This window comes from Giraffa tippelskirchi, chromosome 8 (assembly GCF_054371585.1).
Source record: "Giraffa tippelskirchi isolate mGirTip1 chromosome 8, T2T-mGirTip1v1.2.pri, whole genome shotgun sequence".
Classification (NCBI taxonomy): Eukaryota; Metazoa; Chordata; class Mammalia; order Artiodactyla; family Giraffidae; genus Giraffa; species Giraffa tippelskirchi.
Window position 1 is genome coordinate 139,140,098 of NC_137282.1, and position 24,834 is coordinate 139,164,931.

The 24,834-nt window shown below is 37.6% G+C and overlaps 2 long non-coding RNA genes across 2 annotated transcripts in view; one reads left to right on the forward strand and one right to left on the reverse strand.

Annotated features, from left to right (window-relative positions):
* Positions 1 to 24,834, forward strand: part of LOC145518736 (uncharacterized) — a 208,489-nt gene that overhangs the window by 57,308 nt on the left and 126,347 nt on the right. The window lies entirely within an intron of this gene.
* LOC145518737 (uncharacterized) overlaps positions 11,145 to 24,834 on the reverse strand; it is a 49,245-nt gene continuing 35,555 nt past the window's right edge. Inside the window, exons 3-5 of the long non-coding RNA XR_014063238.1 lie at positions 12,545 to 12,618; positions 11,575 to 11,742; positions 11,145 to 11,365 (exon numbers count right to left, since the gene is read on the reverse strand). This is a non-coding gene — a long non-coding RNA (uncharacterized LOC145518737). The remainder of the gene's footprint in view (positions 11,366 to 11,574; positions 11,743 to 12,544; positions 12,619 to 24,834) is intronic.

Sequence of the window (24,834 nt, forward strand, 5' to 3'; positions counted from 1 at the left end):
AGAATATGTGCTGACCTTTCTCACACTCACTCCTTTGTTTATGATGTTTCTCTGCCTAGAGTGTTCTTCCACTTCTGCCCATTAAAAACCAACACAGTCTTCAAAGCCCAATTGAAAGCTTTCTCTTCTCTGTGAACTCCTTTTGGCCTTATCGGAATTAAACATTCCCTCTCTAGTGCTCCTTCCTGTAAAACTTGTATATATTTTAAATGTATTAGCACCTTTATGGTATTCAGAAATCAAATCTTATAGCATAATTATTAGTGTCCATATGTCCCCTCTCCATGAGGCTGTGCAGTACCCGAAGTCAAGGACTGACTATCCTTTGCTGCAAATTCCTTGAGGGCAAATATCATGTTAGTCATTTATATAATTATTTATATTTATTTATATCTCATCCTCATTTAGAGAGGATTCAAAAAGTATCCAAGAATCTAGAAAACCTAATTAGAGCATTAAAGAGAAACAAGGGCAGGGGCACAGAGTGGAACCAGATAATAGGGGTGTAACAATGCCTACCATGTGATTTACATGTAAATTTATTTTGAAATAAGATTTCTAGCAGCTCACAGTTTTTTCTTTTTTGTATTCTTAATGCCAGTTTCAGGATCAGGTGAATACGAGGGTCAGTAAACACTTATTGAATTGTATACCTGCATGCCAGCTGTTGAGGGATAGTGGAGAACAGAATGGTATTTGAAGTCAAAAGGCAACATTAAATACCATTCACCATTGCATCAAAAAGAATAAAATACTTAGGAATATATCTACCTAAAGAAACAAAAGACTTATATATAGAAAACTATAAAACACTGATGAAAGAAATCAAAGAGGACACAAACAGATGGAGAAATATACCGTGTTCATGGATTGGAAGAATTAATATAGTGAAAATGAGTATTCTACCCAAAGCAATCTACAGATTCAATGCAATCCCTATCAAGCTACCAATGGTATTTTTCACAGAACTAGAACAAATCATCTCACAATTTGTATGGAAATATAAGAAACCTCGAATAGCCAAAGCAATCTTGAGGAAGAAGAATGGAACTGGAGGAATCAACCTGCCTGACTTCAGACTCTACTACAAAGCCACAGTCATCAAGACAGTATGGTACTGGCACAAAGATAGAAATATAGATCAATGGAACAAAATAGAAAGCCCAGAGATAAACCCACGCACATATGGACACCTTATCTTCGACAAAGGAGGCAAGAATATACAATGGAGAAAAGACAACCTCTTTAACAAGTGGTGCTGGGAAAACTGGTCAACCACTTGTAAAAGAATGAAACTAGAACACTTCCTAACACCGTACACAAAAATAAACTCAAAATGGATTAAAGATCTAAACGTAAGACCAGAAACAATAAAACTCCTAGAGGAAAACATAGGCAAAACACTCTCCGACATAAATCACAGCAGGATCCTCCATGACCCACCTCCCAGAATATTGGAAATAAAAGCAAAAATAAACAAATGGGACCTAATTAAAATTAAAAGCTTTTGCACAACAAAGGAAACTATAAACAAGGTGAAAAGACAGCCTTCAGAATGGGAGAAAATAATAGCAAATGAAGCAACAGACAAACAATTAATCTCAAAAATATACAAGCAACTTCTGCAGCTGAATTCCCGAAAAATAAATGACCCAATCAAAAAATGGGCCAAAGAACTAAACAGACATTTCTCCAAAGAAGACATACAGATGGCTAACAAACACATGAAAAGATGCTCAACATCACTCATTATTAGAGAAATGCAAATCAAAACCACAATGAGGTATCATTTCACACCAGTCAGAATGGCTACTATCCAAAAGTCTACAAGCAATAAATGCTGGAGAGGGTGTGGAGAAAAGGGAACCCTCTTACACTGTTGGTGGGAATGCAAACTAGTACAGCCACTATGGAGAACAGTGTGGAGATTCCTTAAAAAACTGGGAATAGAACTGCCATATGACCCAGCAATCCCACTGCTGGGCATATACACCGAGGAAACCAGAATTGAAAGAGACGCGTGTACCCCAATGTTCATCGCAGCACTGTTTACAATAGCCAGGACATGGAAGCAACCTAGATGTCCATCAGCAGATGAATGGATAAGGAAGCTGTGGTACATATACACAATGGAATATTACTCAGCCATTAAAAAAAATACATTTGAACCAGTTCTACTGAGATGGATGAAACTGGAGCCCATTATACAGAGTGAAGTAAGCCAGAAAGAAAAACAACAATACAGTATACTAATGCATATATATGGAATCTGAAAGATGGTAACGATAACCCTATATGCGGGACAGAATGAGAGACACAGATGCATGGAACAATTTTATGGACTCTGAGGGAGAAGGTGAGGGTGGGACGTTCTGGGAGAATGGCATTGAGACATGTGTATTGTCATATGTGAAACAGAGCACCATTCCATGTTCGATGCATGTGACAAGGGCTCGGGGCCGGGGCAGTGGGATGATCCAGAGGGATGGGAGGGGGAGGGAGGTGGGTGGGGGGTTCGGGAAGGGGAACACATGTAAACCCATGGCTGATTCTTGTCAATGTATGGCAAAAACTATTACAATATTGTAAAGTAATTAGCCCCCAAGTAAAATAAATAAATTTATAAAAAAAAAAAAAAAAGGCAACATTAATGAGATATAATTGACAGACAGTAAACTGCACATATTTAAGTTTTACAATTCAGTAAATTTTGACACATAGAGATACTCACGAAACCATTGCCCCGAACAAGATAATGAAAACAGTTATCACTTCCAAAAGTTACCTTGTGTTCTTTTGTATCCTCTCTTTCTCACCCTTCTCTATTCCCACCTACCCAGGAAACCACATTTGTCTCACTATTACGTCACTTTGTATTTCTAAAAAAGTTATATGAATGGAGTCATCAGTAGGTACTCATTTTTGTCTGGCTTTTTTTTTTTTTTTCATTTAGCATAATTGAAAGTCATTCGTGTTGCAGTGTGTACCAATATTGGTCATTATTTTTAATTGCTGAGCCCACTGTTTGCATATGCTGCAGTTACTTTATCCCTTCACCTCTTGATGGGTATTTGGTTGTTTTAAGTTTAGACTGTTACAAAATTGCTATCATGTACAAGTGTTTGTATGGACCTGTGCTTTAATTTCTCTTGGATAAATTCTTAAAATAGTTGGATTATAGAGTAGGTGTATGTTTAACTTTTTAACAAAATGCTAAAATGTTTTCCTAAGTGGTTGTGATTATTTTACATTTATATCTTATATATATGAGTTCCAGTTCCTTTATTTATTTGCTAAAACTTAGTATAATCAATTTAAAAAATTTTAGTTACTCTAATAGATAGGTAACATGCCTCATTATGGTGTATTTTCCTAATTAATAATGATATTGGACACCTTTTTCTGTGCTTATTTTCTATTGCTTATCTTCTTTTGGTTAAGTGTCTATGTATTTTTTCCTCTCCCTCATCACTCCTCTTTGCTCATGCTAGTGTATAAAAATATTTATTGAATTGTATTCAATTAGTCCTATATCTACAAATTTATTCATTCCGTTCTCAAAATATGAAGATTGGAGGATGACCACATTGCTGAAAACTGCTCAAACTTCTTTTTCTTCTAAGTGACCAAGAGCAAATGAATCATTTGGTTCTATTACTAAGATAGTCTAACTTTTCTGGGGAATTGTTAAATCTTACTATGTTAACCTGAAGCGAATAGAAACACGAGTGAGCACAGTTGAACATTGGGTTTTTTGATCTCTAACATCTGCCTTCTTATTCTCCTGTGCTAACTGACAGTTTAAAAATGTTTCAAGATGATTTCATTATACATGCTTGAATATCATGTAGCAAAATTGAGATTATCCAGAGATCTCAGGTTCTATAAATCTATAAGGTTTTAATTTATTCCACACTGCATTTATTTTTGGGGCCACAAATGTAGACAGAACAATAGTATTTTTACATGTTGCTTGTATCTACTATGTGGTGCTTTATCTGAAGTGTTAGTAATTGTTAATCACTCAATTGTGCCTGATTCTTTGCGACCCCATGGACTGTAGCCCTCCATGCTCCTCTGACCATGGAATTGAATTCTCCAAGCAAGAATACTGGAGTGGGTAGCTTGATCTAAAAATGAATCAAAATACACATATAGCTGTATTTAATTTTTAAACATCACAAGATTTTATGAATTGCTTAGCTAGCAATATGACACAGGAAAAATATTACATATGGCCAAAATCTGAATTTTAGCCATAGACTAATGAAACTTGTTCTGAGGTGACCAGAACAGCCATTCCATTTATTTCTGAGCAGTATTAATAGTCAGTTTTGGAAAGAATAATTGAATTCATTATCTTTACTTCCTCCACTTCATTGTGCATAACTTTACCAAATTAATCTTCCTTAATCGCTGCTTCCACGTTATCTTTCTTTTTTCAGAAAGTGTTTAGGTAATCTGAGTTCTTATGGGTTTGCAAGGGAATTCCTTTGCCTTTCTTTTAACCTCTATACACATAGGCTGCGTCTTTCATGTAAAAACCACTTCCTCCTGCTCCCTTGTGTGAAGCTTCCAAGTGTATCAGAAGTCCCTCTTTCCAGCCCCTCTAATGTGCCCCACTCCTTTCCTTCTCAGAGTCTTCTCATAGGTTTTTCTACCCCTTCTCCACCGATTCACTTCTCCCCAACTTCCTCAGGCAGATCACCTTTACTTCCTGAATATCACTTCCGTCACTCTAGTCCTCACGGATCCCTTTTTTCTCTATTCATCGAAAAATGTGTAAATTATAAGTTTTTTTTGTAACCAAGCTATAGTATTGTTTTGGGATCATTTAGCTTAAACCATTTTTTTTTTTTTTTTAAAGCAGGAGGAGTTTGAAATCCACAAAATCGGTAACTGGTTCAACCTCCCACAAGGAACTAATATCAGAGACTGAGCTAGAAGTCAGACTTCTTATATCTTTGGCTACTGTATTTTAAAAACTGTGTACAAAATTTTATTAATTTGTTCAATTATTCCACAGGTACAGACTGTACACCTTTTTCGACACAATCTTTTAATCCATACAGATCCCCCAAGAGGTAGATCCTGTTTTCATGCCATTGAGATACAAGTACACAAATGGGTTATCAATCTAAGGCATTAGAGATTGCAGGGCAGAGTTGGAATCCAAACCCCTGTGTTTGGCTGAGGACCTGATTGCTTTATCCTGTGACACTGCCTCTCTTTGTCTCTTAGCTCCTGGTCCCTAGTTATTTTTTGCATACTTGAAGGATGAGACCATGTTCCATATTTTTGAGTTTCTCTCTGTACCCCCCAGTAGGGAGTAAGCACACAGTGTACCTCAGTATTTGTTGATTGGTTGGTTTTCTGACCTTAATTGTTTGTTAACATAGCCCCTAAATGTGAATCCACATTGCCACAGTCATACTTTTAAAGAAATCATTTGAACCCAGCCTAAAGCTAGGTTTCTTTACAAAAATTAAAGTGCACAGAAGTTAAAAATTAATCATGCAAATAATTAAAACAAACCCTTCCTTTTACTTTAATGGTCTCATTTTCTATGTAGATTACTTATCTGTCTGCAAAGATTCCTCTCTCACCCTATCAGTGTATCAACTTCAGCTTAATATACTTGATTTCCATTAATCATTTAAGTTTTTTTTCACAAAGTCAGAAAATAGGAAGGGCAGAACCATAGTCAATTCTTTCATCTCCCAACTGAATTTGATTCATTCTCAGCACACAGTCCTGTTTTCAGTTGACTTCTTCATACTGTGGTCCGTGTAGACTCTGGTTAGTCATCTCTAAATTTAATTGTTCCATATGAAAAATATATAAGAATGAAAGCATTTTTTATCCATGCTAAAACAATATGGAATCATTTGGGGTCTACCTGGATTTATAGGAAGATACTCTGAATAATTCCACAGTCTCAGTATCTGAGATTGAACAAAGTAAGCAGGTCCCAAAAACAGAAAAAAAAAAAACCCTTGGCCATTCCAGACCAAAAAGATTCTCAAATTCTTGTTGCAATAAATATATCAAGATAGTGATTATGACATAAGGAACCACATGACAAGTAGAATGTTACTGCTTTTTCATTTAATTCAAGAGCAAAATAAGATTGATTTGCTTTTGGCATGTAAGTGAATGTTGGTGATCTTATGTAACCAATAGTGGATTTACTGTATGAATCCAAGTTTTACTTGATATTGGTATATACATTTATTGGTGAGAATTTCTATGTAATTCATGGATTAGTACCTTTTCCTGTCACATGAGAATGATAAAATTTTTGAACTGAAATCAAAGCAAAGGTCCGCTTTTAACCCATCAAAGATATTGTGACTAGGAACAGAGTTGATTTGACCTCTTAATAATCTGGAGAACTGGCTTAATTATTGTCTTGATTCTTCACCTGAATTCATTTTAAAAGCTACACTATGGTTTATAATTTTTTGTTCTAGGAAGAAAATGAAGAAAAGAACATTTTATGTGTCTCTTTTTTTATTTATTCTAGAATAATTATTTATATGCCATGTTTACTATTAGCATCATCATTTAGAAATATTTCTTACTAGTTTTATTATAGTTAAATTCCCATCTATTAGAAGTAAAAATAGAACAGTTTTTACCCCCTGATGGAAATGGAACACTGTGGCTGTTAATGTCTTTTAGCCCAATAACTATGCTTGTTATCATGATTTAGCTGAACTCACTGGAACAGATATAATGTCTAACTTCAGATATTAGACTGGAACAGATATAATGCCTAACTACTGCCATGTGTCTACAGAATGGCAGTATGCAGATCATTTGCTGAAAAAAAAATGCAAATGATTTGATTTTTCTTATAAACAGTAAAATACATTATTACGGGAGACTGCTACTTGATTTTTATGAACTTCATCTGATCAGCTCATTCTGGGATTGTAGAATTCAGATGTATCCTTAGGTTTCAAACACCCACATACTCCCTCTCTTTTTTCTAGTGGAATATATTTTTGTTTATATTACTTGGGCAAAGATCACCACCATAATATGAAGAATCATTATTGAATCTAAATGATGTCCAATTAGGATGGAGCCATGAAAGGTAAATGAGAATATTGACAAGAGAAACTCAGCAAGCTTGGTGGGCAATATAGGAAGAGACCTTAATCAGTGCTTTGGGCCTATTTAATCATAATCAGAGATGGTAATTGACTTGGATGCAGCCTACTAAGTACTTGGCACAGATCTGGAAAACATAATATGGAACAAAGACAGACTGTAAATTTCTGAGGGCCCTAGACTACGGATCACATTTCTTCTTTGACAAAACCACATATCAGTCTGATGTCTTTTCTCTTGGGCTACCTGGACACACTTCTCTCATTGTGGAAATGAAAGCATGTGGACATCCAGTAGTATCCATTCATGATCTTTTCTGTGCCATCTAGAAGGTTATAGAGATGGTACCTAGTGGTTTAGCGTCTAGTGCTGATCAGACTCTCATTGCTGGATTTGAATTCATTGGTGGAAATGAGCGTGCTCTGACAGCCAAAGTGCCAAAACTGACTGTGCTGTGACTGGGTTGGCTGAACTTTAACATGTCCAGGCAGTGTGGTTGGTTGGATCTGACAAAGGCATGAGCTACCACATACCCTTTGGGTTCTGAGGCTGTGCTGCTCAGTGACATACTGAGGCACATCCCTAGTGTCCTAGCTAGTGAATCTGAGCTGTGATAATGGCACACCTGGCAGATAGTTTTGGATCTTTTGTTAAGTGTCTTCTGACATGCTTTAGATGACTAAGTGCTTTGATCCGCAACTGTTTGCTCCACCTCTGCTGCAACTACTGCATTTTCTTGAGAGCTGCCAGAAGTTGAGGCAGCAACTTTTAGTCCTATAGTCATACCTTTCACCACCAGGCCAAACATGATTCATGGCTGCAATGTTTTGGAAACTTTAGAGCCATGTGTACTTGTATCTCAACATTAGGTCTTAGCTACTCTGTTGCAAGATGTCATAGACCAGATTAGTGATTCTTGAGTTCCTTCCACTCCTTGACAGAGTTTTCTCATTGGTAGAACTTTGCCCAACCCTTGTCTTCTATTCAAACTGTTGATCTGGGCAAAGGGACTTTGTGAGTTTCCTTGAGTGATTGATAACTTGATCACAATTGGGAGAAGTGGTGACCCAGCTTGGGCATTGGCAAAATCCTCCTACCTGCTCTGTGAGCATCGCAGTATGGAGTGCATCCTGATCTAATTTAACCCTATAGGAATGAGAACCCATTAGTTATTTCACTTAATCTACTAACCTAAATTCCATACTATATAACTTTTGTGCTCTGGAGAATCAATATGTTAGAAAAATGACTTTGACCCACCAACCACTGTGTCCTCCTGCCTTGCCACTTTTATTTAGTTTGAGACATTTGTTGCATGTTCAGTGTATTTCAGTTATTTAAAAATAACTGTATATATACATTTGAGAATAATATTTCAAATTGGGAGAAAGTCTTAGTTTCTATCTGTATCAAACATTGAGTAAAAGTTACCATTGGCATGAGATACCATAATTATGAGGGTTTTTACTGAGAATCAATTACATGTCAGATACTGTTGTAAATCTGAGTATATAGCAATGCAAAAGTGTGGGCAAAATATGTATAGATTTTTATGTATTTTGATAGAGCTTACATTCTATCTAGGTAAGTCAGGATCGGATAGGTGAAAAATGAAAATGTAAGTAAAATGTGTGTTATGTTAGATGATTGACAAGTGCTATTGAGAAAAATAAATCAGAGAAGGCCTCAGTGAGAAGGTGACATTTGAGCAAAGATCTGAAGGAAGTAAGGAAATAGTATTTCTGGCAGAGAGAACAGCAAATGAATTCCAAGAATGAGTCTAATGTAGTGACAGTAAAACATGACTTGGCTTGTCCAAGGGAGGGACAGTAGGAGGTAAGGTCTGAGGAATATTGGGAGAGGGTATAGGTCAGAGAGGGTCTGATTGTTTTTGCGGACTTACTTGATGTATTTGAGTCTGATAACCCAGTTGGAATAATGTGGTAAATTCTTGTGGAGGCTTGGCTACCCAGGGAAATTTACAAGTAAAATTTCTAATATCTGTAAAAGTATCACACATACCAGCATCTCTAGGCAAGGCCATACTAACATGTTTAAAAGGGGACAGATGGGACTTTCTTAGTGGTACAATGGATAAGAATCTGCCTGCCAATGCAGGGGACGTGTTTGATCCCTGGCCCAGAAAGATTCCACATGCTGCAGAGCAACTAAGTCCATGCACCATAACTACTAAGCCCGGATGCTGCAACTACTGAAGCCCACATGCCTAGAGCCTGTGCTCTGCAACAAAAGAAACTACCACAATGAGAAGCCTGTATATTGCAATGCAGAGTAGCCCCTACTCAGGCAACTAGAGAAAGTCTGCCCAAAGCATTGCAGACCTAGCTCAGCCAAAAAGAAACAAATAGATACATAGACTCAAAAAAAAAAACAAAACAAAACACCCCAAAAGAAGGTGACAGATGGCAAGTGAATAGCTGGTCCCTTTGTGGGGAAGAATGAAGCCAAAGAAGGCAGTACTCCTCCTCATGATGGCTTGTGTGCGTGTTAAGTCACTTCAGTTGTGTCCAGCTCTTTCTGACCCTATGAACCATAGCCCGCCAGGCTCCTGTGGCCATGGAATTTTCCAGGCAAGAAACTGGAGTGGGTTGTCATTTCCTACTCCAGGGGATCTTCCCAACCCCAGGGATCGAACCGGCGTCTCCTGCGTTGGCAGGCGGGTTTTTTTTTTTTTTTTTACCACTGAGCCACTGGGGAAGCCCTCACGATGGCTTACTAGATAATATTTTACCTTGTCTTCAAAAGGTTGTTACTGAGCAACTAAACAAAAATGGCTGCTTGTGAATTTCCCCATATAAAAATGTTTAAGAAGTTTACACTTTTTAAAAACCTTGCTAATTTTTTTGCTTTTTTGAGACATATCTAATATTTATTATTTTTCAACTTGAAATAATAAATAGGACAGATGATTTTGGGTGACAATCTCAAAATAAATTGGTAACAGTTTTTGGAGCAAAGATTGAATTTTTGGTGGTAACATTATATAGATGGATGGATAGATGGAAGGATGGAAGGATAATGGATGGATGGATATGTAGATAGATGACAGACAAAATCCTGCTCGCCTTATATCAGTATAATTGGAATAATAACTCTTGGATGAAATATGTATTAGATTTACTCCTCAGATGGTTGGCCTTCTGACAGCATTACATTAAGCCAACAGGTAACATCTTGATATTCTAAAAGAAGAGAGAGATACAGCTTCTCTCTTTCACTGTGTGTCTCATTCCCAAAAGTGAATTTTCTCTCCTGTGTTCCCATTATCATCTTGATATGATTTGTGGTGGCCTCTTAGATTGCTTCAAGGGATGTGGATAATTTAATATGCTTTTATTAAAAAAAAACCCTTTTCTACTCCAGCAGGGTTTTTAACTGGGATTACAATTTGTGGGGTCTATGGAGAGGCTGTAGTAGGTCTCTTTACCCCTTGATATCATTTATATGCATTTATGTGTGTCCTCATGTATTTTGTTCTGACGAGATAATTCTCTCATCAAATTCTCAAAGAGATCTGTCATCTGAAAAATGTTAATATCACTTGTTTAATAGAAAACTTTTAAGCAATAAGACACAGTAAGAGGTCTCCACACACGAAGAGGCATGGTTGGGGTATGGAGTGTATTCGTATCAGTTAGCAGGCTTGAGACTCTCTATGTTGTTGCTCTTGCTTAGTCACTCAGTTGTGTCAGACTTTTTGTGACCCCCGTGGCCTATAGCCCAACAGGCTTCTCTGTCCATGGTATTTTCCAGGTAAGATTACTGGAGTGGGTTACCATTTCTTTCTCTAGGGAATCTTTCCGACTCAGGGATTGAACCCATGTCTCCTGCATTACACTGAGCCACCAGGGAAGACCCAGAGACCCTCGATACCAATCACATTGCTAAGGAAATAATCCAAGGAGAGAACATGTCAAAGGAAAAAATAAGAGGAAGTTTCCAGGGACTGATGAATTCACTTATGGACCCAATTCTTGGGCAAAGATGGATGGGAGGAGAAGGAGTTTTGAGCTGCTCTTTGCCATTTATTGCTCTCCCAAATTGGAAGTATGACGTGTCTTGGGGTAATTGTGCAAGTGTTCGAACATCTTCTTTAGGACTGTATCCTGCGTTGGATTAGAGAAAGGGAGCACATCTGAGGACAGGACACATGCATCTGTTGTCCAATTGTAGAAGAGGAATCACTCTTGCATAGGAAGGAAAAGGGAAGGCTTCATTCTAGAAACTTAAAAAAAATTCATGTATCATTTTGGTGAGGTCCTGGAGGATATCAAAAAGAGATAGGTTTAATAGTGGGGAAAAAAGAGAGAGGTTTAAGGAGACTAAAGAATAACAATAAATCTAGACTATCCTTGTAAGGATCTCTAAGGAGGTTAAAGGATGGGGGTAAGAGGATAAAATGGGACCAAGAGAATGTGCATATTTCACCACCACCTTCTAGTTGAGAGACTTGGAAGCTTGGAGGGGGACTGGAAGTGTAGTCCATTACAGATGAATATGACTTTCCATGGTAGGTTGCAGGAATTACAGCAGCATGTCACACATTTTATACAACAGCTGTCCAGATGTGGGTGTTCGGGAGAGGAAACAGTAATAGCTGGCCTGAAACATAAGGTGTAATGAAAATACTTTATGAGCAGTTTGCAAAGATTATGTAAAAGCAATAATAAGGTTGGTCAGTAATGATGACAAAGAATTTACTTTCCTCAAGTCTTGCTGGGGTGATATAAATGCTGTAGACTCTTAGAGGTTCAAAGAAGAACTGACTGAAAGGGAATAAAAAACTCTAATAAAAGGAGGAAATACATAAAAAAAATTTTAGCCTAATACTTTTAAATTCAATTCAACAAACACATTACATGCACCAAAGAAGGTATAAGGGTGAATTAAAAAGTCTGTACTTTCAGGGAGCCTCTAGTATACTTATACAGTGGAGAGCAAGCATTGTAGTAGTGTAGATTACAGTATGATATACAGGAATAGCATGTGCAGAGCACCTTGCTAGGGGCTATAGGAGATGCAGAGATGAATTTTCATCTTAAGGAGCTTAGTTTATACCAGTGAGGGGAGTTACATCATGCATACAACTAAGCTTCACAAAAGCACGAATGTATTAACTGCCACTAGAGGCAATGGTATCCGTATTCAAAGAAAGTAAGTTCCTATCTGATTAAGGGAGATAGGAAAAGGCTTCAGCAAGGAGGTGATGTTTACAGTAGATTTTGAAGGATGTCTAGAACTTTGTCAGGCTACTAGATGTGTTCAAAAGGAATAGATGCGTAAGTGTGGCAGGAATTATTTTGGTTTGGTTGGCAAACACTTGTAGGTTTGAGTAAGCTATAAGTGAAAAATCATCAGTGGCATCTCATTCTCTGGCCTTTTATAGAAAACTATAGATAATTACCCTTTGAGAGGCATGAGGAGGACTAGGATAATCCTTGATGTCATCCAACTCTATAATCCAGGGATCTTCTAAGCCTGCACCCAAGGAAAGTAAACACCTGTTTATTTAAAGTAGACTCTATAACCATACCTCAAAGGACTTGGAAAGGTCTTCTAAATGCCTCCATTAGTGATGATGATGATGACAGTAATAAAATAATAATAATAGCTACCGTATTTTTCTAAATTCTCTGAAGAACCTTATGAGTAAGGAATAATCATTCTCACTCGTCAGGTGAACAGATGCTCAAAGCAATTGTCCCAGGTTCACACAGCTCTTAAGGGGCAGAGCTAGGACTCCAAACCATGATCAACTAATTACAAAGACTGGTTTCTTAACCACTGCTCAGTACCATCTTATTACTTCCCCCACCCCCCACTGGGTGAATGTCCTGTAGTTTGTCTACTGTTAATGGGCCTGTGGCTTGTTTCTAGCTTATGTCTATTATGATTAATGCTGCTGTGGACATTCCGTATGTGGTTTGGGGTGGACGTAAACCTTCATTTCTACCATCATTTCTTGTACCAACAACTGTAATGGTCTCTCCATTAATGTTCCAGCTTCTACGCTTCCCCCCTTTAATCCATATTGCTCTCAGAACAATCTTAAATACATCTTATTACTTTTTTACTGGACGCATAGCATCCAGAATCGTTGTATAGGAGATTCTATTTGTTTACAAAGAAATTCTCTCTAGCTAATGGAAGTAGAGATGTGATTAGTTAAAGGCAATTGGCCAGCTCACAGAATCTCCAGGAGAGCGGAGGAGTCAAACTCGAAAGCTTTGCACCCCCAAAGCATACCCAGTCCCACTGCTGCCCTGATTTAGTGGAGACCCTGTGACTGCTGTCTGTGCACGCTGCATGGCATGGGGAGCCGTTAGCAGTGGTGGGAATGTGGGTGCCACAGCTGGAACCTGGGCTACTGCTGCTCTTGAATGCGATGCCTTCATGTGGCAGAGTAAGTTCCATGTGCTATCTTCTTCCTCATTTAGCTGTCTTGAAGTTGTGTTTGAGTGTGTCTAATCGGCAGACCCTAAGTCATATGTCATGACAAATTACAAAGGAATCTGGAAAACAAATATCTAGCTTGTAACTTGGGGAGGAGAGTCATAAATTAGGAAATTCCCTCTATGGGAAGGATTTTCAAAATCTTATAGAGAACAAAAAATCAGTGGCCAGTAGAGGTTCATTTTGTGTAAGATTTTAGCATTTATCTAAATTGTTCTTTATCTGTCTGAAGTTCCCATCAGCCCTTTTCCTTCCTTGTATTCAGGAGGTGACCTTCCCAGCATCTCAATTCTAACACCATGCCAGCAGTGACCCAGGCAGTAAAAAATATATCACCGAATTAATTTAGTGGAAACACTAAAACATTCATGGTCTTAAAATTTTAACAGAAGCCTGTGTTTTCTCCATTAAAAAAAATTAATCGGGTAGGATGTCTTTAATCAAAAGACAAGTCAACTGGGTCACACAAAAGACCAAATAATGGCATTGTAACTTTACAAATCCTCTGACTTTTCAGTGCCTTTTATAAGCCTGAAAAAAATATCAAAAGCAGTAAAAACTTATATTATTTCTGTCAGTAGTCCTTTTCATAAAATGTTGTGAAAACAATCTCTTTTAGAAGGAAGCAACATACTGAGCAGCAAGCCTCAGTCACAGGAAGTTCATTTTTTCTTTGGCTTACAGCCCAATGCCATCAGAACTAATTAAAAACAGAGCCACGCTGGTATGGGGCTCAGTGTTTGGGTTTTACAATAACAGAGTCGCAAAGCAGGGGGATGTCTAATGAGAATAGTTTCTGAGTTTGTTTTGTAGCATTGGGCAACTATGTCAATTACTGGAACTGCAGCTCAGGGCCAGCACCCATGCTGGGATGTGAGAGAGTCTTATTGCCTTACAGATTGAGCTTCCACTTTGATACATGTGATATGCATGTCACTTGTATACTGGTGCCACTCCTTGGCTTCAGACTCTATCAGAGGAGGCTGATGCCACCTTGCTCCTCTTGTCTGGGGCCAGATCAAATGTTACCAGGCCCGGATTTCATCTGCATCATTAGCTATGCTCCAGTTAAAACATGAAGCATGTCTTCTGGTTGGGAAATTATTGGAAATGAAGGCTCTGACTGACACAGCCATATGTAATGAGCTGCTGGAGAATTAATGTGGAATGGGAGAGGGGAGAGCAGAAAAAGACATACATCCCAAGGTAAAGAGAGAAGAACAAAGCAATATGGCTAATTTCTAGATAGTTCAGGGCTCAGATATCCCCTGTGCTTTATGTTATGTGTTATAGTAATAAAAACAGATTTTTGAGGGTTTCTTTTTTCCCTTTTTTCCCCCTTTGGTTAAAGAATAAAAACTCACTCTCCCCTTTCAAAAAGAAAAAAAAAGAATATTTTCTCTCTGTGTGTTTGGTGTTCATGATGCATGGTCTTCTGGTCACTTAAGAAACTGATGAGCAAGAATGAGACAGAGTGATGGAAAAAGCTGGTAGTTTTAGATGAGAAATTAGCAGTAGGGTACTTGCAACTCTGTGTATGGTCTCTTCAAGTTTATGACTTAATCTTGTGTTCAAGGTGATTTTTTTTCCTTTATGCAAAACAGAATCAAAGAAGATTCCAGTGTCACATATAAGTACCATTGAATATCAAAACAGAACTGCATTAAATGCTTAGCAAGCTTTGGATGCATTCCTTTTGGTGACTTAGCGCATTTAAAGATAGTTGTGTTTATTTGTATTGTTTCATTTACATTCCTATTTCATATTCTAAGAATATATGCAGAGACAGTAAATAAATATATAATTCTAGTAGATAAATTTAAATAAATATGGAAATTTATTAATTAACTTATGTAATCAAGCCATTAGTCATCTCAATTTTTAATGGCTCATGAAATATATACCGAGTTATATACCATCTTCCTTTATACTTTTAAAGTTGTAATCAGACAGTATACCACAGATGAATCTGTCATGGGAACAAGGTTTTTAGAGAGTTTACATACATACTCTAGTCCAGCAATATTTATAGAAATTAATCTGAAACATTTAATGATTTACATATAATTTCTGAAGCTCAATGGTGGTTAGGCCTAAAATATGAGGTGTCTTAAAAATATATGCAATTAATAATGCTTTTCAAGATAGAATATAATTTTATATGCTGCATTTTGTCACTTTGATTGTCCTCTGGTCTCCTTAATCAGTGTGTCAGTAGTTCTCCTCCTATCATGTATAGCATACTCTTCATTATGGAAACATACATCTGTCTTGAGAGTTATATGTTCTAAAACCTCTTAGGCTGACATTTCCTTAATGTCTCTTTTTCAAGCACCTTCTCCCACCCTCAGAGACTGCTTCATTCAGTATCACATGACAACTTTGAATACTATTTCTAGCTTGCTATTCTGTACCTATGCTTTCAAGTATCCTGGTTTCTAGAGGATTCAAAGAGTGCAAAATACTGGATAGGAGACCATCAGAGGTCTGTTTGGAGAATGACGACAACGTGAGAACCCTGGGCTGTCATACTAGAACACTTGGTGATGCTGTGGCCAAGAGGAGAGAGATAATGTAATAAAAATGAGCCTTAGGACCCTGGTGCCTATCAATTTTGGACCAGAGAAAGGGACAGGGAGGGCATGAGGAAAGGAGGAAAAAAGATGGAGACTGAAAGCAGCTTTGGCAAGCAGAGACTTCTTCAAGTTGAACTCAGGTCCTGGTACTGTACCCAAGGAAGATGGGCAAGGCTCCTCCAAGAGTTTACTCTTTTCAAATAGAAAAGAATTCCGTAAAATCTATCTTCAGTGCAACATATATAGGGGGGTGGTGGTTGCACTACAAATCCTGCAGATGTGGAGCCTTAATCAAAGTCTCTAGTTGTGAAGGGACATTAGGACTGTCAGTAATATAAATGGAAGACATTTGACTTTTTTCTTGTTTTACTACAAAGAGATTAGAAAACTTAAATGTACTTGGGGAATGTGTGGGAGATTTAGGTGATTTTACGGTTTTTACTTTAGTTCCTGTTTATACTCAACTTCATGGGTAAATGAAACCATTTATGTCAGCAATTTTGTAGAGTTGCTACAGTCCCTTGTATAATCCTCTTAATGCAAACATTGATTTTATGAACTATGGCCCTTAATATTATAAGCAGGGAAGGGGAAGGGAAGAGTATGGACATTGAATCTGTTACATGTTTTGTGCCAGGTACTTAATGGCGTAGCTCATTTATTGCTCAATACCACTCCCAACACAGGGGATGGTAATTATATTTCACAAATAAAGAAACTGAGACTCAGATGGAATTAAAATTAAGACCATATCATTTGTAAAAGAACTGAGATTTGAATACAGTCTTCCTGACTCCAGAGGCTATGCTCTCACTATTTCACTACCTATCATTTACATTTCTACTGTATTTCTTAGGGAATTTGAAAATTCTTATAATCCAATGGCAGCTCAGTAGGAAGTGCCTTTCATTCAGGTCTCATATGTTTGTCACTCAGTTGTGTCCGAATCTTTGCGACCCCATGGACTATCGCCCACCAGATGCCTCTGTCCATGGAATTCTCCAGGCAAGAATATTGGAGTTGAGTAGCCATTCCCATCTCCAGAGGATCTTTCTAGAGGATTGAACCTTGGTTTCCTGCACTACAGGTGGATCCTTTACCATCTGAGCCACCAGGAAAGCCCCTTTCAGATACCCACCGCTGAAACAAGGAATTTATCTGCCTACTAGAGGTAAAGATAGCATCCTTGCCTAGGGCCCATATCATGGTGATTAGTATGTATTCGTGAGGAGCTTTACCATACATGTGGTAGGAATCATTGTATAGGAGTTTCATGTTCAAACCATATTGAAGGCAGGTACAAAGAATGCTTCTGAAATTAATTAGGAAGATCAGTATTGGGTTTGATTCCTTACCTCTCTGCATTGTTCAAGGATTCTGTTAGCTTAGAGAGAATCTACTGAAAGTGGCACTTTATGGCAAGCTAAGGCTTTAGGAAAAGTGCTTCTGTGGCCTGTTTTCATCCAACTCTTGTAAGAGACAGGTTTCCAAACAGGAAGAGATATATTTTTGTTTTAAACATTCCTGGCCACTGAAACATTGCCAGAAATTTTAATATGTAATTATGTTGGTGTCAAGAAGTTGAATAAATGATACATGAAGGCTTTGCTTTGATGCCACTCAAATTGCCTCCTGTCAATTCAGTGGTGCCTATGCTCCTCGTATCTTGCTTCAGTATCATAATTTGGCAGTGCTGTGTGGGGCTGATGTGAAGGTGACCTCATCTGAAGGTGACACAATTTCAGAGACGTGAGGTGAGCTTCCAATGGAAGCAAGATTGGTGTACTGTACTAAGAACACCTTTCAGTTGGGCAGCAATGTCACCCTTGATGCAAACTAAAAAGGACTTATGTTTGTGGTATTATCATATTCCTCTTGACCATATCAATTATTTTATTTATAAATCACTTATGAAACTCTCATTGGATGCAAGTCAATTTGGGAAGGTTATAAGAAGAGAAAACCAAGCGCTCACGGAGCTTCAGTCTACTAGGGAGGGTAAGACAGATGGAGACAAATACAGTTATAAAGTGGCCTCAGTGGAGTCCTAGGGGGTCCAGGTTTACTGTCTGTAAACTAACCGTTCCCTATGGCCCTGAGGTATTTGAAGAAAGCAAATATTAATAGACAAATCTGGCTTTTTCAAGAGAAAATAAAAGTTTTCTTTTTCTGTAGACTCTTTTGGAATTTATTTTTTGGTCACTTGTTCTTCTAATTTGCCCCTGAATAATTGCTATTAGTGGTACGTGTATGTGGGGAAAGTAAATAATTGAATGGACTAGCAAGATGATGTGAGATGCTGCCACTTCACAGAGACACATTGTCATAACTGTAACTCTGACTTTTTCCAAAACAGAAGTAGAGAATGTTGGTGTATCAAAGGAATTCTGTCTAGTGTGAGTTTTGATTTGTTGGTCTATCTCTTAAAGTATGACCTTTTCAGATTCATTCACTGAAAATAGATCAGAAGAGCCTAACATTATGAAGGTTTAATTGGCTGTGGACCTATAAATAACTGGAACAAGCGTTTTTTGCCCTTCAAATGCGTTCAGGCTGAAACCCATTAAAATGAGGTCCATTGGCTGTAGTCATTCTGTATGTGTTTCTCTTAGTAACATCTAACTTTGTAGTAACTTACCACCAAAAAATTTAATTGTAATTTAAGAAGTGCTTTAAAAATGTATGGCAAAACCACTACAATACTGTAAAGTAATTAGCCTCCAATTAAAATAAATAAGTTAATTAGAAAAAAGAAGAACCTAACAAAAAAAATCAAGTATTTCAAAGACCAGCAAGCCAAAAGCACTAGAATAGAATAGTCATACTAGTTGCGTGGTAGCTGACTTGCCTATATTCTGTTAACACCTTCACTCATAAGAAACTTACATGTAAACGGACAGAATAAAGGAATGAAAATATTAATTGACTGGATTGTTTAAGTGGGATTCTGTAGTATACATTTTCCTAGGCATAGGCTGGGTAAAGAATGTTGCCTGAGATGGGAATATAACGGCGTGCAGCTGCTTTAGAAAACATTCTGGTAGCTCTGCAAATGGTTAAACAGTTATCATATGACCCAGAAGTTCTATTCCTAAGTATGTGCCCAAAGAAATGTGAAAACATATGTCCACAAAAAAACTTCTAGAGAATATTCATAGTAGTTTTATTCATAATAACTAAAAAAGTAGAAACAACATAATGTCCATTGACTGATGAGTGTATAAACAAACATGATATATCTATAAAATGGAATACTCTTCTTCTGTATAAAGAAGTGTAGCACTGATACATGCTATACCATGGATGAACCTTGAAACTCTTACGTTGAATGAAAGAAGCCAATCACAGTGCACCACCTATTGTATGATTCCATTTATATTAAATATACAGAATATGCACATGTATAGAATAAGAAAGTTAATTAGTGGTTGCCCCATCTAATAGTGAGATTAGAGGACCAGAAGGTGATCACTAGGAAGTATAGAGTGTTTTGAGAGGGTAATGAAAAATGTTCTAAGACCAATTGTGGTGATGAGTACACAACTCTGTGAATAACTAAAAGCTACGAAATTGTACACTTGAAATAAATGAAGTGTATGTACACTATGTGAACTACATCTTGATAAAGCTGTTTTCAGAAAAGGGTAGTGCCTGCATATATAGTCGAGGTATGTAAAACCAAACCACTTTATATTATCAGTTTTAAAACTCTCACTGGTATTATGCCAACTGACCTTTGGTCTCTTTTAATAAAGATTTAGTAAGACTTGTATTCCATTTTATAAGGTGGATATATGAGAGCTGGGGGAACTATCTGATTATCACATATAATACACCAGCAATACACCAGCAACTATGTCAAAGAGCCCCTTTTTAACCATGAAAAATCTGACTGAAGTCACTCACAAGAGAACCACATTTATTTAAGGATTTTGTAAGAGCAAAAGTAATTGGCAATAATATATATAGGACTTGTAAATATTATATATACTTCATGAAGTTAGGTCTGAAACTTCTGGGCTCTTGTCATGTGGTACTATATTTTTATTCTGTTTCTATAGCATGAGACCTTTCAAGTTAGTAAGAAAACATTAAAAATTGTTTTCAGCTCTTTAGGACTGCATATGGAATATGAGATATGGCTGTCATAAGCTTTATGTCTCATCACACAACAAGCCATAGAGCTAGGACCTTGGTTTTCTGCTCACGTCATACTGAAGTACTGCTTGGCAAATCTGAACAGCTAATATATATTTTCCTCTTCCTGCTTATCTTATTAACTATATAGTAAGATGTCAGTAATAGAAAAAGGCCTTGATTTCTTCTCAAAACTAAAAATAACCAACCAATTTAAATATTTATGGAAACAAATAAAGTTCTTAAAGCATCAACAGTAAACAACTGAAAATAGAATCTTTACCTTGCATGCTTTCAATAACTTGAAATGTAGTTGTCAAGGCTACATTTTCTTTCAAGGAATGTATGTATAGTTTTATCAAGTAGTATATTGATAAATGGTTCACAACCAGCTTTCTGGGGAAAAAGTTCTGATTTGTGGCAAAATCTGATTTTTGTGGTGTAAATATTTCCACCATGGCTGATTTCAAGCTATCTGTGAGATGTCTCTAATGTGGATTTGGGCAAAGATGCACAAAATTACTGTTGAGAGCTTTAATAATTTTGGTGCTTCCTAACACATATACACAAATACACAGACATATGTAGTTGTGCATAGGGATAAACACACCATCATTTGTAATTTACATAACTCTGCTGCAAAATGAGATGTTCAACAGCATGTCTTTCTTCATAAACACAAAGCTATTTAAAATTTTGCCCAAATTGAAGGCTTCTTTTTCAAAAATAAATTATCAGATCCCTTGCTTAAGATACAGAAATATACTTCAAAAAAGGTAATCTTCTATGGGTCATTCAAACTCAATTGCTAGAGTAGTGAGGTAGGACTAAGGTTCTCAATCCACCTTAATCAGTAAGTAGGTGTGTGTAGGGGGAGGAGGGTGTAAGAGAGAGACAGAGACAGACCACGTCAATTGAGCCACACCTCAGTTAATCTCTTTAGGTCTTGATTTACTTCATTGTCAATAAACACATTGAATTAGATAAATTTCAAGGTCCCTTCCATTTCCAAACTGGTGAATGTAGACATTATGAATTGATATATGCCAACTGGTTTTGGGGTAAAATGACTTAGAGTGATTATACTTGTTCTCTTTAGTTGTTTTTGATATTACTCTTACTTTTGCTCTTACTCTCTATATTTCCTTTCCTGACTTTTAATTTGCTGCTTCTAATCTCCTATGGTCTTGAAAGAAGCAAATTTATAAGAGTGGTTTGTAAGCCATGAGCAAAAACTGATGTTTGAGAGACTGGCTGTCCAAAGAACAAAGTGCTGAATGCTAAATTGGGTCAGAAAGTACTTTTTGCTCTAAGTCTTTACAGTGATTAGAGAGCTGAAGTGGTTATATAAATGGTATCTGGATGACTTCATCATATTTGTACTGTGCATTCTATTATTCTGTATTTTGGTTATATTGCAATATGTTGATAGTTTTTAATAGAGGAAATTTTAAGAAATTCAGGGTTATTTAGAGGGCAGATTTTTTAAAAATCTATTTTTTTTTACATACAGAAAAGGTTAATTTGGCATTTTCTCTTACTATTGACAACATCAGCCTACACCCAGGCACTGAAAACTATTTGCTTGAATGTGGAAGCATAAGAAATATGTGTTAACAACTGGTTACTTCAGAGAAGGATTAAAGGTGAGATGGAAAAAGATTATGAATATTTTCTTTATTCACTTTTTGCTATTTTTGACCTGTTGTAATTAACATGTATTACTTTTATAATTAAAACTTCTAATGACTTTAAAAAGGATTAGTTGAAGTTTGGAAAATAGACTAGAGTTTTGCTAAAATTTCTTTTTTTAAAAAAAAAAATCTAGTGCTTTTTTGGTAGGCTTCAGTCTATTTTCAAACTGAAGTTTTGTCTACATAAGCTTTAAACAATTGGAAATTGAAATTCACAATTCACTTACAATAGTATAAAAATAAAATACTTAAAGATAATGAAATGGTGGAAAGAACAGTCTTTTCAACAAGTGGCTCTGCAATAACTGTATAGCTATATAACAAAAAGAGAACCTCAACTATGCCCTTACACCACACATAAAAATTAAATGGAATTGAGACATAGAGTTAAAAGTAAGAATTGAAACTTTAAAATACCTAGAAGCAAGTGTAAGGGAAGATCTTTGTGACCTTGGGTTAAATAAAGATTTCTTAGGTAGAACAAAAAACACCAAGAAACATAAAAGAAAATTGATAAGCAGACTTTGTTCAAATTTAAAAATTCTTCCCTTTAAAAGATACTTTCAGTAAAGAGGTAAGTCATAAAGTGGAAGAAAATATTTCCAAAACGTATCTGATAAGGGATTTGTATCCAGAATATATAAAGAACACTTGCAACTCAATAATAAGATGATAAACTAGTTGATAAAAAAATTGACAGATGATTCACAAGAGAAAATATATGAATGGTGAATAAACACACAAAAATATGCCCAACATCATAGTTATCAGGGAAACACAAATTCAGTTCAGTTCAGTTCAGTTGCTCAGTCGTGTCCGACTCTTTGTGACCCCATGAATCGCAGCACGCCAGGCCTTCCTGTCCATCACCAGCTCCTGGAGTTTACCCAAACCCATGTTCATCGAGTCGGTGATGCCATCCAACCATCTCATCCTCTGTCATCCCCTTCTCCTCCTGCCCCCAATCCTTCCCAGCATCAGGGTCTTTTCAAATGAGTCAACTCTTCGCATCAGGTGGCCAAAGTATTGGAGTTTCAGCTTCAACATCAGTCCTTCCAATGAACACCCAGGACTGATCTCCTTTAGGATGGACTGGTTGGATCTCCTTGCTATCCAAGGGACTCTCAAGAGTCTTCTCCAACACCACAGTTCAAAAGCATCAATTCTTCGGCGCTCAGCTTTCTTCGCCATCCAACTCTCACATCCATACATGACCACTGGAAAAACCATAGCCTTGACTAGGCGACCTTTGTTGGCAAAGTAATGTCTCTGCTTTTAAATATGCTTTCTAGGTTGGTCATAACCTTCCTTCCAAGGAGTAAGCGTCTTTTAATTTCATGGCTGCAATCACCATCAGCAGTGATTTTGGAGCCTCCCAAAATAAAGTCTGACACTGTTTCCACTGTTTCCCCATCTATTTGCCATGAAGTGATGGGACCAGATGCCATGATCTTAGTTTTCTAACATTGAGCTTTAAGCCAACTTTTTCACTCTCCTCTTTCACTTTCATCAAGAGGCTCTTTAGTTCTTCTTCACTTTCTGCCATAAGGGTGGTGTCATCTGCATATCTGAGGTTATTGATATTTCTCCCAGCAATCTTGATTCCAGCTCGTGTTTCTTCCAGCCCATCGCTTCTCATGATGTACTCTGCATGTACGTTAAATAAGCAGGGTGACAATATACAGCCTTGACATACTCCTTTTCCTATTTGGAACCAGTCTGTTGTTCCATGTCCAATTCTAACTGTTGCTTCCTGACCTGCATACAGGTTTCTCAAGAGACAGGTCAGATGGTCTGGTATTCCCATCTCTTTCAGAATTTTCCACAGTTTATTGTGATCCACACAGTCAAAGGCTTTGGCATAGTCAATAAAGCAGAAATAGATGTTTTTCTGGAACTCTCTTGCTTTTTTGATGATCCAGCAGTTGTTGGCAATTTGATCTCTGGTTTCTCTGCCTTTTCTAAAACACAAATTAAAACCCACTGAAGTTGAGATACTTTAATGGGTATCTCATACCTATACATGGAGAAGGCAATGGCACCCCACTCCAATACTCTTGCCTGGAAAATCCCATGGATGGAGGAGCCTGGTAAGCCATAGAGTCGCTGAGAGTCAGACACGACTGAGTGACTTCACTTTCACTTTTCACTTTCATGTATTGGAGAAGAAAATGGCAACCCACTCCAGTATTCTTGCCTGGAGAATCCCAGGGACGGGGGAGCCTGGTGGGCTGCCATCTGTGGGGTCGCACAGAGTCGGACACGACTGAAGCGACTTAGCAGCAGCAGCAGCAGCATACCCATACAGCTAATATGGGTCCCAAGCTCTGACAAGGATGTAGAGCAACTGGAAATCTCATATATTGCTGGTGGGAATGTGAAAAAGTATGGCCATTTTGGAAAATAATGTGTCAGTTTCTTTTTGAGTTAGAAAGCTACTTTTAATACTTTGGGGTGAGCCCCACAAGGATGAAAATCACTGAGAAAGGGTAACCCCCTCACCCCCAGGTGTGACCCAGGGAGAGAGAGGGTACCTGAGGGGAAGAGACCACAAAAGGGACCCCTGCAGACTCAGGGCAAAGGGGCTGCCATAGATACTGGGGTCTGTGAGCTCTCCAGGAGAAAGCACCCATATGGTGGGACTGGCTCCAGGCACACAGGCAGAGGGCAAGAGGGCTGGACATGAAGCCACAACTTGGGTTCCTCCTTCTTCTCATTTGCCTTTTTCTGCTTCTGCTACATGATCTCTGAGTCCCTCTGCTTGCCAATGGCAGCAGGAAGCCCGCATCTCGGCGCTTTCCCTTAGCCCAGTCACTCAGCTTTTTCATATTCTT